This window comes from Chelonoidis abingdonii, chromosome 2, assembly GCF_003597395.2.
Source record: "Chelonoidis abingdonii isolate Lonesome George chromosome 2, CheloAbing_2.0, whole genome shotgun sequence".
Taxonomy (NCBI): Eukaryota; Metazoa; Chordata; order Testudines; family Testudinidae; genus Chelonoidis; species Chelonoidis abingdonii.
In genome coordinates, this window is record NC_133770.1 from 113,714,309 (window position 1) to 113,728,344 (window position 14,036).

Here is a 14,036-nt window from a genome sequence, read left to right on the forward strand (position 1 = left end):
CATGTGCCTGAATAGTAGCATATAATAAAAGTCAAGTATGGATAAGACTGTTAAGGTTCAGGAACTACTCAGCAATTTTTACACAAATCAATGATTCACAGACCATTTTGTACTCAGATAAAAATAACTGATATCCGAGAAGAACCAAAAGGCTTAAAGGCTAAACTTCTCTGTGGTTATAAGTCCCCTGTAATTCATGGAGATACATGAGGGGTGAATTTGGCCCTTTACTGTTTAGGTAAATTATCAAATTGCAAGTTTTGTTTAAAAAGAAAAAGCCAATATGAATATAAATATATTCAGGATTATTTTAATATGTCAGTGAAAACATTTCCTGCCTTGTTGAAAATCCAAAGTACCTCCCCTCCCCTTACACACACACATCATCACTGTGCTACTGGAAGAAAAATACAATATAAAACTTACTGGACAGACCGTTCTGTTTTACTACTCAAGCTGAGTGAAATGCAATAGGTAAACCGAATACCAGTAATGAAAATCGAACTCTGTTAAAGCATTGTCTGTTTAAAAAAAAAAAAAAAAATCTAATGTTCAGTCCTGAATTTACTCCAGTGACATACTGGAAGGGCTTCCCAGGAGCCTCTTGTTATAGTTTGTCCTCCATATTGAAAGGAAGGTTGAACCAATCCCTGTCTCTGATGGAGTCACCCCCTCTCTGGCTGCTGCTAAAGATCCCTAATGCATACAATGCTTTGGGAAAAGCAGGTATGTGACTAGGGTCCGGGGGCTGGGGCAGACACTGAGGTTGCTCAATTAAGGCAAACTGCAAAGAATGAGGGAGACAATCCCCAAAGATGTTAGTTATTCTAATACTTAGATCCACCAAGCTAGCAATAAAATAGCTTCTATAATACCTTACTGGTTAACCAGAAGCCAAAAAACCACAGTTCCCTGGCCTTAAAGCAACCTAGCCTTGGGCTTTCACCCAGACAGCCAAGTGAAATATGATGAAAATTATTGAAAATCTTGTTCATCATATAAAAAGGTCTACCAGTGCCAAAGGATCGGACACATCACCTCTCAGGTTAATGAATATTTCAGATCTTACCCAAATACACACTTACAGCCAATTCTTATTAATGACACTAAAATTTATTTTAAAAAAAGAAGAGTGTACTGGCTAAAAGACCATTATACATACAGACATGCATATAGTCCTTAGATCAGTTTCATAGTAAAAATGGTACTTTAAACTTGCAAAAAATCCTTTTCAGAATCAGCTCATCAGGTTATAGTCCAATGTCCAAATGTTCAGTGTGAAGGCAGTCCAGACAGAACTGGAGAGCTCAGTCTTACAAGTCAAATTTCCCTTGAATAATGCTTAAGGAGATCTGAGATGAAAGGATCAGGTCCTAGGAGTTTTTATAGAGGTTTTTGCACCTCTCAATAGCACACAGTCCTTGGGTGAAAAATAGGCTTTTGAAGTAATCTTCTATTTCCTAAACATCACTGGTAATTAACTACATGGGTTAAAATAAGGTAATTATCCATTAAGCAATTCATAGACAGTTTACCACAAACTTCAAAGAGACATACAGACAATGACATAGACAGGCTGGGGACTGACTAACTAAGCAGCAGTTCTGCAGAAAACAACCTGGGGGTTACAGTGGATGAGAAGCTAGATATGAGTCAGTAGTGTGCCCTTGTTGCCAATGGCATATTGGCCTGCATTAGTAGAAGCACTGGAGGGAAGTGACTATTCCCCTCTATACGGCACTGGTGAGGCCATACCTGGAGTATTTCATCCAGTTTTGGGCCGCCTACTACAGAAAGGATGTGGATAAATTGGAGAGAGTCCAGCAGAGGGCAACAAAAATGATCAGGGACTTGGGGCACATGACTTACGAGAAGAGGCTGAGGGAAGTGGGTTTGTTTAGTCTGCAGAAGAGAAGAGTGCGGGAGGATTTGATAGCCACCTTCAACTACCTGAAGTGGAGTTCCAAAGAGGATAGAGTTTGGCTGTTCTCATTGGTATCAGATGACAGAACAAGGAGCAATGGTCTCAAGTTGCAGTGGGGGAGGTCTAGGTTGGATATTAGGAAACACTATTTCACTAGGAGGGTGGTGAAGCACTGGAATGGGTTACCTAGGGAGGTGGTGGAATCTTCATCCTTAGAAGTTTTTAAGGCCTGGCTTGACAAAGCCCTGGCTGGGATGATTTAGTTGGTGTTGGTCCTGGCTTGAGCAGGGGGTTAGACTAGATGACCTCCTGAGGTCTCTTCCAACCTTAATCTTCTATGATTCTATGACATTATTTCATCCAAGTTTGATATAAATGTTGATATTTCCTTTTGATCTCTGAATTAATAGAACACAGCCCTAGACAGGAACTGTTTGGTTACATTTTTAACCTCTAAAAAGATATAGGTAAATATAGACTGCTACAATCACTATCTTCTTCCAATTCCTTAACAATACAAGTTTATATTTCAAAGCTCTAGGCTATCTAACATGGAATGGCCCTAATTACTATTTGCATACTTTTCTAACATGTCTCTAAAGGTTGAATCTGGGTCAACTAGCCAGCAAGATGCTTAACCCTTTTTGGCCCTGTGTCACAAAGTCATTCTTGCATTTTGAATGGACTGAGTGCACCAAATGGCAAGCATTGTAATGTGACTTCTATGGGGAGGAGTATACTCCTGAACCCCACTACAACATCTTCAGGTGCCCAAGCAGGGAGAAGCTGAGGAGAGGGAGAGAGGAGCTGCCCAGCCTGTGCTTGCAAGAAGGCAGGACGTAGGTGCCTGTAAGTCACTAGAGTACTCAGGAGCAGAGGGAGCCTATGACCTAGTAAGAACCAATGGAAAGGTGAAGCCTGTGACCTACTGAGGAGGGATGATAGACGAAGCAGGGGGGCATCTGGTAAGGAAGCAAGTAAGATAGGCCGCTGATCAGTGGAGGCCCAGGGTTTGTTTCAGACATGAGGGGGAAAGCAGGGAGCAGTGTGGGTGAAGGTTGCACTTATTTTAGGAGGGTTAGCGTACCTAGGGCCAGTGCAACCATTTAGGTGACCTAGGCAGTCGCCTACAGTGCTAGGATTTGGGGGGTACATCTTCTTCGGCAGCGACCGCAGTGGCAAAATCTTCGTCCGCCCAAGTCACCGCCAGCATTTAGGCAGAAGGAGCTGGGGCAGGGGAGCACAGGGAGGGCTGCCTGCAGCAAGTAGTGGGGGCGGCACGTAGGAGAACTCCTCGCCTCAGCTCACCTCTGCCCCGCCTTCTCCCCGAGCACGCCATGGCTGCTTCACTTCTCCTGCTTCCCAGGCTTGTGGCACCTAAGCTGATTGGCACTGCAAGCCTGGGAGGTGGGAGAAGTGAAGCGGCCACGGCGTGCTCGGGGGGGAGGCGGGGCAGGGGTGAGCTGGGGCGGGGGAGTGCTTCACGGCAGAGGTGGGGGGTGGGGAGCTGCCGCAAGGAGGTGGCTCAGGGTGGAGCTGCTGTGGGGGATGCCTCAGGGCAGGAGCTCGGGACAGGGGAGGGCGCAAGGTGGAAGTTTTGCCTAGGGCGTGAAACATCCTTGCACCAGCCATGAGCGTACCCAGGGTGGGAGAAGAGTAAAGGGGCTATTTCTGGGAGGAGGACTATCTAGTCATCATTCACGGGCCCTCCCTCCCCCCAACTTATTTTGGTTTGTTTTTCCCTTTTTCACTTCATTAAGTCCTTTATCCTACAAGGTGCTAGATACATCTGGATAGACATTGGTGGAAGACAAAGAGAAACCATGTAAGAGGCCGTAAATGCATACACAGAACGCTGAATCTGGCACAATGTGTTCGACTCATTATAGAGCCGAATCTTAGATTCATTTCTCTAGCATAGTGTTCCTTAGTTTTGTTTCCTCTTTTAAATTCTATTTGGTGGCTGGGCCCAGGCTTTCTTCTGCTGTTGTGTGCTGCAATGCTAACTGTGCCAACTCAGCCACTTGTTTGGCCTTATTTTTCCCCATAAGTGTAAGTTATGTTCATAAATCACAAGGCAAATAAATAAATCATAATTAGTTGGGGAGGATGGGGCTGTTTGATTGGTTTTTGATCTCAATTTTTAAGTCAGTCTCATGATTTTTGTATTTTTTTTGGAGGTGGAGACAAACTCATGATGTTTTAACTTGAAGTTGGCAGTGTTGGCACTACGCCCCTCCACCAGTCACCCTGCTGGCTGCTCATCGCACCACTCCGTTGCAGCCCTGCTGGCCACTCATCACACCTCATTGCCATCACCCTGCTGGCTGTCAGTCACCTTCTGCCTCTCTGCTGTGACCTCTGCACATCAGTCTCTCAGTGATTTTCAGCTCTTTTGCAGGCTGAGCAGAAACACTGCCCCATCTCAAATGATTTCAGCTCTTAACAGGCAGGGCAGAAACACAGTCCTATCACAACTGGTTTCAGCTCTGATTGAGCAATTAAAATAACAAGGGAGGCTCCTAATGAAGCCGATTTAACTCTAGTCTTAGAACAGTGAGAAACAACAGGTTAAGCCAATCTAGAGAGGATACAGGATGGGGAGGTGCAGTCTCCTGACCTGGACTTCATCAGGATTCCTGTCCCTCTTACTTTCATAGGACTCTGACATTCAAGCCCCTGCTTAATGATGGTCTTTCAACTGAGGGGAGGGCTGCACAGAGGATTCAGGGGGCTTGGGGTCTTCAGCGGCAGGGGGCCCCCGCTTCTGCGGTAATTCAGAGACAGGGGGTCCTTCCACTACAGGACCCGCGGCTGAAGTGCCCCGAAGACCACAGCAGGGGCCCTCCACCACCGAATTACCGCCGAAGCAGGACCCGGCACTTTGGCAGCAGGTCCCAGACCGGAAAGACCTGGCTCTTCGGCAACAGGTCCCACTTCGGCGGTAATTCGGCTGCGGGGGGTCCGTCCACCCCAGGCAGAAGGACCCCCCCACCGCCACCAAAGACCCGGAGCAGAAGAAGCTCTGGGGGCCCGGACCCTGCAAGACTTTTCTGGGGCCGCCAGAGTGAGTGAAGGACCTTGCTCCAGGGGCTCCGAGAAACTCTTGTGGGGGCCCATGCGAGGCCCAGGGCCTGGGGCAAGTTGCCCCACTTCCCCCGCCCCGGGCAGCCCTGACTGAAAGTGCCCCCCACTAATTTGGGACAGGTTAAGCCCAGTCCTGCTTTCCCGTGTTGCTACAATAATTACAACATTGGTAACCATATTTCACTGTCCCAGCATTTAGTACTAAGGTCATTTGTATCCAACACGAGCCAGAGTTGATCATTTGACACAGCTGTAAAAGATGAATATGTAAACAGAGCAGGAGCAAATTGTATTTACATAAACATACCCATAGTCTCTTCTCCTCCCAGCTAGCTGTCGGGGAAACATTCACTAACACCCTGCTTACACCAGTGTGGGCACAGATAAATCACTATAAAGGTTCTTTATACCAGTACAGTTATTCCCATGTGGAAAGAGGAATAAGTAATACTGGTATAAGGAAACTTTATACTAGAATAACTGTGTCCAGACTAGGTGCTATACCAGTATACCTGTTTTGGTTAAAAAAAAAAATACCTCCCCCATACCCCTAAACAGCATAGTCATATTGATACAAAAACTGAGTTAAGACTTAATCTTTACAAGGGCATACATGACATTCACTTAATATAGAAACACTTGCAGTGATTCAAGCTGCTGAGTCAGAAATTCAATTCTTTAAATCACACCTGATTCACAAAAAGTGTTCACTCCATTTCCTCCCAATATTTCTTTTCTTTACTTAAAAATTCATCAGTTTTTCCATGTAAAGGTACTTTTCCATGCCTCAGTAGTCACCTCTGTCATCAGGCATAAATCCTTCTGTTATGCACCGGAGTAGGATTTTCCTAAAGAAAGTTTGTCAAGCAGAAAAGTGACATTTCCAGGCTAAACCTTCCAAAGTTTTATTACACAAGTTAGAAAGTTACAGAAGGAGGATTTCAGTATTTGAAGCATTTAGTGGTGAGGAGACGAGCTGACAGTCAGTACAGGCAAATATTAAATAGGTAGGAGAATTTACTTGGGTTTTGCAGAATTAAAGCCAACTGTGCTGTCAGAGATTTGTAAACATGAGGAACTGGCTGCCAGCTATACTGAGGACAGAGAGGCCACCATCCCCTCCTCTTCTCTGTGGAAGAATGGGACTCTATTGGGTTATATGCTAGCCTGATCTCAGTTCTATCCCCTCCCTGTATTCATTTCAATAAAAATCAGAATGGGTGAAGCTGGGGTCCAGCCTAACTAGTCTCAGAATAAGGAGCAAGCAAGCCATGTTTGCAGCTTTCCAGGAAGTACTGTTGTTTTATCAGATACCACCTTGTTAAACATGGTATAGAGAGACTCATTTGTGTACGTGTGCACACACATTCTAACACAAAGAGCTCATCTTCTTCTCTGGTGACTGCTACCAAACCTGCCAGCAGAGACTACCTGCCCTTGGAATGCACCAAAATGGTATGTATTTTCAAAACCTTCTCCATAAGGAGGATACTCCTGCTCTCTCACACCAAAAAAGATGCATCCTTCCCTTTGCAAGACACTCAGTGGCTTAGATTTTGCCCTAAAGCTGTCACTTCCATTTCAGCCATGAAAAATCCTGAGTAACTTTCAGTCTTTTGGTGCTAAGCACCTAGGATGCAGGCAGGAGGGCGGATGTCACACTAATGTTATTAACTTTCCCTGGTTGAATCTCTGCTAATCATCAATCTCCTCAAAATATTTTTTCTAAATGCAGGAAGGCCTAGCATCTCAAATTAAGGTTTCAGTAGCTTGTATTACAGATCAATACATTGTATTAATAAAGCCAAACTGGTTATTAGAAACCCAGTTATTGAGATTCAACTACAATCTAGTTGAGACACACTGCTTTTATGCCATTCATGATTTAGTTAGTCTGTGAACACTTGTTAGTTTAATCAGCTTGGGTTTGAGACTGTCACTTCAATATCTGTATAGCACAGGGACAGTAACAACCACTGCTATATAAGCAAGTATCTCTTCAGTTTGATCATTTTCTTCTGATGATGCTACATAGTTAACAGCCATTTCCTAACTAGCAATTGATCTGCAAAATCATTTTGAATAATTGGTTTTTATGCAAGACAGAGAAAGGTGGGCTTTCCTAAGGCTGTTTGGTTAGGGACCAAGTTCCTCAGAAATAACATTTCATTTCTGGTATCTTCATTTGAGGAGTTACCAAAGGTATCGGGTACACTTCCAATAAGACAAATATAGCTGAGAGCACTCTCTATATTCCAGTTGGAACACAAAAGCAAAACATGAAGTCCCTTTTTAGATCTCAAATTGTCTTCAACTGATTATCACTTTACTCACTAAGGAAATGTGTCCAGACTGTAAACGACGTTACACGGTGACATAAGTAATGGTGCTATCATCAGGAGATAATACGATGCCATTACAGAGTTCCCACAATCATGTAATACTGTTTCCTATGAAAATGTCAGCGGACAACATATGGCAAATTGCGCTGACCATGAAATTGATATGTGGGGCAGTAATAATGTTAAATGTTAATGCAGATGTGTTTCTAGCACATATACCGTTCAGAGTTATAAGGCCAAATTGAAAACTCCTTCCTTAATTTTCACCGTCTCTATTCAGACAAAATTGCTATGGCAATCATTAAGAGTTTTTATAGTAAGGGTTATGTAAAAAAGGATTACAGGGTTGGGCCTACTTTTAAGGCACTGAATATTGTGTTGTCTCTTGGTACCAAGTACATATTGAGTATAAGTGCACTTTTAGTTCTGCCTAATGGGGAGATCTCATACAGGAGAAGGAAGACAGGACTTTCCATAAGGTGAATACACGTATAGGTTAATTCATGTTTCAGTCTTGTGCTGTGTTGGTTGAAGACTCTGTTCTTCTTCTTAGCATATATGCAACGTGCCTCAGGTGGCATGTGACCAGGATTCATCACTGAATTTGGTCCACAGGTAATGGCCTCTGAAAAAGTGATGACCCTGCTTATTTAAGACTGTTTTGCTTACGAAGTATAACTGCCACATTTACTGAGAGATATTCAGAAGCTGGACTACCAGACAGGTAAGAATCTGTATTGCCATACAGATGTACATTACTGCTTAACTCTAAAAGTTACACCACTTGGATATTTTTCCAGTATAGCCCTATTCAATTTCAAGATTTTCCATATCTAGGATTCTGCATAAGAACTGCAGCATTATCATTCAAATCCAGCTTCCGTTGCAGTTGGTGGCAAAATTCCTGTTCAATTTAATGGGTGCAGGATCAGACCTTAAATGTCTTACAGCCAACAGAAGCAGGCCTAGATGTTATCATTCATTTGAAATTGGAATTAAGTGGCTGGAACTGCAGAAGTCTCAGCCTAGTTTAGGAAACAAAAGCCATTGATGCAAAATCTAAACACAGTAGCTCCTGAAGACAACGTCTTACTTCAAGGGTCTATATCTTACTTGCCACAAAACACTTGCCTCCTGAATTCAGATGAGATCACCAATTATTTTTATTTTATAAAGCCTGTGTAATACAAGCTACCTCAACCTTTTCTTTCATATACTAAATACATTAACTTCTTATTGCTCTCCTCATAAGGTGGGTTTTCCAGGCCCGGAATCATTCCTGTCACTCTCTTCTGAACCCTTTCCTGTTTTTCTGCATCCTACTCGAAGTGTTGACTGTAGGACTGGACACAGTACTCCAGTAATGGTGTCACCAATCCCATATACAGAGTTAATATCCCCTTTCTACTCCTCCTCAATATTCACCTGTTTATACATCCAAGGATCACATATACCATGTTCAGTCACATCATCACATTGGGAGCTTGTGTTTTGTTGGTTCTCCACCAGTTATCCCTAGTTCTATTCAAAGTTGCTGCTTTCCAGGATACATTTCCCCATCCTGTAATTGCTACCTAAATTTTTGGTTCCTAGAAGCATGGCCTGGCATTTTTCTATATAAAATTATATCTCTGAATCATTTTCTTGTTATACACTCTGTTTTATTGTAGCAGATCTTTTGAGAGGCAGTATGAAGTATCCATGACCGTGTTACTTTCAAGAAATAGTAGAACTGACGTGGTTAGAAGCTGCTGTGAACTCTTTAACCAGTCCATTTTGGAATTTTATCAAATACTAGAGAATTTTACTATAAATGGTATCTGGTAGGTGTTTCTTAAGGTGACACCGAAAAACAATTTGTTATAACCCATTGTTTTCACATAGCAATAGCTTTCTCAGGCTATGTGTACACAATGAGCTAGTGGCATGATTCTGAGCTCATGTCCACACTCTCATGCTAGCTCAAGGATAAATAGTAGTGTAGCCATGATAACATGGACAGCAGCAGTGGAGGCCTATCTTAGCCATGCCAAGTACAAACCCACCTGAACCCCATAGGTACATACTCAGAATGGCTATGCCATACCATTGCTGCTGCTACAGGTGCTATCATGGCTACCCGACTATTTATATTCATGCTAGCTTAATGAGAGACAGTGCAAGTACACGTACATGAGCTGGGAATCACAACCCTAGCTAGTAATGTAAACATAGCCTAAAAAAGATGGTTACTTACCTTTGTAACTGTTGTTCTTCGAGATATGTTGCTCATATCCATTCCAGTTAGGTGTGTGCGCGCCGTGTGCACGTTCGTCGGAGAAAACTTTTACCCTAGCAACACTCGGCGGGTCGGCTGGGCGCCCCCTGGAGTGGCGCCGCCATGGCGCCGAATATATACCCCAGCCGACCCGGCCACCCTTCAGTTCCTTTTTGCCGGCCAATCCGACAGTGGGGAAGGAGGGTGGGTATGGAATGGATATGAGCAACACATCTCGAAGAACAACAGTTACAAAGGTAAGTAACCGTCTTTTCTTCTTCGAGTGATTGCTCATATCCATTCCAGTTAGGTGATATCCCAAGCCCTTACCGTAGGTGGGAGGGGTCGGAGTGAGATGTGGCAGGCATGGAGAAGCGCTGCAAGCAAAACGCTGCATCATCTCTAGATTGCTGCACCAAGCGCACAGTGCGAGGTGAAGGTGTGGCCGATGACCAGGTCGCAGCACGGCATATCTCGTGGATGGGCACATTGAGCCAGGAGGTGGCTGAGGAAGCTGTGAGCCCTGGTGGAATGGCCGTGAGGTGTCCCGAGGGACATGAGCCAGTCATAGCACGCGCAGATGCAGGCTGTCGCCCAAGAGGAAATCCCTGGGAGGAGACCGGCAGACCTTTCATCCGCTCCGCAACCGCCACGAACAGCTGGGGAGCTTGCGGAAGGGCTTCGTTCTCTCAATATAGAAAGCGGAGTGCTCTACGCACATCTAAGGAGTGTAGCTGCTGCTCCCTCCGAGAAGAAGTGGGGCTTTCGAAAGAAGACCGGGAGGAAGATGTCCTGGTTGGTATGGAAGGCAGACACTACCTTAGGGAGGAACGCCAGATGAGGTCGCAGCTGCACCTTGTCCTTATGAAAGACAGTGTACGGTGGGTCCACAGTGAGCGCTCTCAGCTCAGAGACCCGCCTGGCCGAGGTAATGGTCACCAGGAAGACTGTCTTCCACGAAAGGTACAGGAGCAAGCAAGTCGCTAGTGGCTCAAAGCGCGGTTGCATTAGCCTGTTTAGGACTAAGTTCAGATCCCAGGTGGGGGCAGGGCGACGTGCGGGGGGATAGATGCACTCCAGACCCTTAAGGAACCGAGAGACCACTGGGTGGGAGAACACGGAGCGACCGCCTTCGCCTGGATGGAAAGTGGATATAGCTGCCAGGTGCACCTTCATAGAGGATGTTGCCAGGCCCTGCTGCTTAAGGTACCAGAGGTAGTCTAGGATCGTGGGAATCGAGGCCTCCAAGGGAGTAACATCCTGTGTTGCGCACCAGCATGAGAAGCGTTTCCACTTGGCTAAATACGTGGAGCAGGTGGAAGGCTTCCTGCTATTGAGGAGAATATGCTGTACCAGAGCGGAACAGCATAACTCTGCCGCGTTTAGCCATGCAGGAGCCATGCCATGAGGTGGAGGGCTCGCAGGTCTGGGTGGCGAAGCCTGCCGTGGTCTTGCGTGATCAGGTCCGGGAGGAGAGGGAGGGGAACTGGATCGGCCATGGACAGATCTAGCAGGGTGGTGTACCAGTGCTGTCTCGGCCACGCAGGCGCAATTAGAATTAGATGCGCTTCGTCCCTGCGGAGCTTCAACAGGACCTTGTGCACCAGAGGGAATGGAGGGAAGGCATATAGCAGGTGGTGCCTCCACGGCAGGAGGAATGCGTCTGTGATCGATCCCGGGGAGAGACACTGAAAGGAGCAGAACTCCTGGCACTTCCTGTTCGAGCGGGAGGCGAACAGATCTACGAGGGGAAATCCCCACCTCTGGAAGATGGAATGGATGACGTCTGGCCTTATTGACCCTTCGTGGCAGAGGAAGGACCAGCTCAGCCGATCCGCCAGAGCGTTCCGGACCCCCGGGAGAAAGGACGCCACTAGGTCCACTTGGTGGGCTATACAGAAGTCCCAGAGTTGAATGGCCTCTAGACACAGGGGAGATGAGCGGGTCCCCCCCGTCTGTTGATATAGTACATGGCCGTTGTGTTGTCCGTGAATACAGACACACAACGGCCGCGAAGATGTTGCTGGAACGCCTGACACGCGAGGCGGATGGCTCTCAACTCCCAGACATTTATATGGAGCGCAAGCTCCTGGGATGACCAAAGGCCCTGGGTACAAAGGCGACCTAGATGGGCCCCCCAACCGAGGGATGACGCATCTGTCGTCAAGGTCAGCGACGGCTGCTGAGGTCGAAACGGCATCCCTGTGCATACCATGGACGGATTCAGCCACCAGTCGAGGGAGCGGAGGGGGCTCGGAGGAACCGTGACCAGGACATCCATAGGGTCCCTGCTCGGGCGGAAGACCGAATGGAGCCACGTTTGAAAGGGCCGCATGCGGAGCCTGGCGTACTTGGTCACATAAGTATTTTTCTCATTCCAAATCCCCAAGAGGCCTCCGACTATTCTAGTACCTGCGGGCGCCTCAACAAATGGCTGCTCAAGTTTGAATTCCGCATGGTCTCCCTGGAACTAATATCCCCGTCCTTGGATCCTGGAGACTGGTACGCCGCCTCGACATGAAGGACGGCGCTACTTCCACACGCCATCTTCCACCGCACAGGAATACCTTCGCTTTATGATTCAACCGCCAGCACTTCCAGTTCGCGGTCCTTCCCTTGCCTCTCCCACGGCCCGAGGGTGTTTATGGTTGCCGTCCACCTCCCGTATCTGGATGGACTGGCTCATCAAGGGAACCTCTCAGGACTTCAGTCTGCCAGCACGTCACGCGTAATCATGACCTCTTCCCCGGTTGGCCTATTCCTCAACACCGAGGCAAATCCACTGGTCCCTACACAAGGTTGGACTTCATAGGGGCAACCCTGGACTCCACCACGCCAGGGCATATTGCCCCGGCCCGCTTCCAAGATTCGTCTCGAGCATCATCCGGGTCTGAAGGCCTCCCCATCACCTCGGCTTCGCACCTTGCCTAGTCCTACTGGGCTATTAGGCCCATATACTTTTGGAATGAGAAAAAATAGCAGGAGTAAACCGCCGTCCCTCTCCTCACTATCGGACCGTCCTCTATGGCTCCTGGCTGCGAGGAGAGACTGCCAAAGCCGCTTGCAAGAGGATTTGCTCATGATGAGGGGTCCCTGAAGAGGGACCGGCGATGCGGGGGCGGGAAAGAACTGGGGATGAAGCCACATTGGAGGTAAGGTAATCCTGGCTTTCCACCACGTGCGCAGTAACCGCAAAGGTCCGAAGTAAATTGGACCCACGCGGGAGGAAGTAAGTAAGACGGTTGGAGACAGGGTGTCGGAAAAGGATCCTGCCTTGAGACTGGTACCCTCCGTCCCCAGAGCGCACCTTCAAAAGTTGGGCTCCTTAGGCCCTGGTGAGTGCCTTCGAAGGCGCCTTGGGTTCTGGCCCCCTTGGGAGCCAGAATTGGCGCCTCCGGCCACCCCGCCTGCGCGCTGCCTTACTGAGGTCCTGCCTGTTTCGTCAGTGGAAAATAACGGGCCCGGCGGTAGGGTTCTGACAGGGTTCTAGTTGGGTCACGGGGGGATGCATTGCCCAACGACCTGCATTGATGACTCGTATTAGTCCTGTCAGGCTCTGCAACGCCGAGATCTCAGTCTTATCCAAGAACAACCTTGCCCTCAAAGGGTAAGTCCTGGAATAGTATACTGAGCTCCAGGGGAACGATTAGAGAACCTGGAAGCCAGGAGATACCCTTCATGGTGATGCCAGAGGCCAAAGTTCTGGCTGCCGAGTCGGGCCGCGTCCGTAGGGAGGCCTGAAGATGATGTGCCTGGCCACTTTACTTGCCTTCCTCTAGGAACGCTGTAAATTCCTGGCGCAGAGTCCGGGGGTAAGCAGTTCGGTGAATTCTACCCACCTCCGCCAGGTGTTGTAATTATATCGGCTCAATAGCAGCCTGCTGTTGGCCACTCGGAGTTGGTAGTGCCCCCACTGATACACTTAATACACTTTACGTCCCAGGAGGTCCATCCGCCTAGCCTCCTTGGACTTCGGGGCAGGCGCCTGCTGACCATGGCGCTCCCTTTCGTTGACCGACTGGACAACTAATGAGGAGGGAGGAGGGTGAACGTACAAATACTCATACCCCCGAGAGGGTACCATGTACTTCCTCTCAACTCCCTTCGCCATCGGTGGAATGGAGGCTGGCGACTGCCAGAGAGTGTCGGCAGTGGCCTGGATAGTTTTAATGAACGGAAGTGCCACCCGGTAGGGGCATCCTCGGCCAGGATGCTCACGACAGGGTCCTCGACTTCCGGGACTTCCTGCACCGGGAGGTTGATATTAAGAGCCACCCTTCGAAGGAGGTCCTGATGGGCCCTGAGGTCTATCGGCGGAGGCCCTGAAGATGAGGTCCCCGCCACAGCTTCGTCCGGGGAGGAGGAAGATGATACCCCAGGAATGAGGGGGTCCTGGATAGCCCCATGCTCCTGGGGTGGTTCCTGC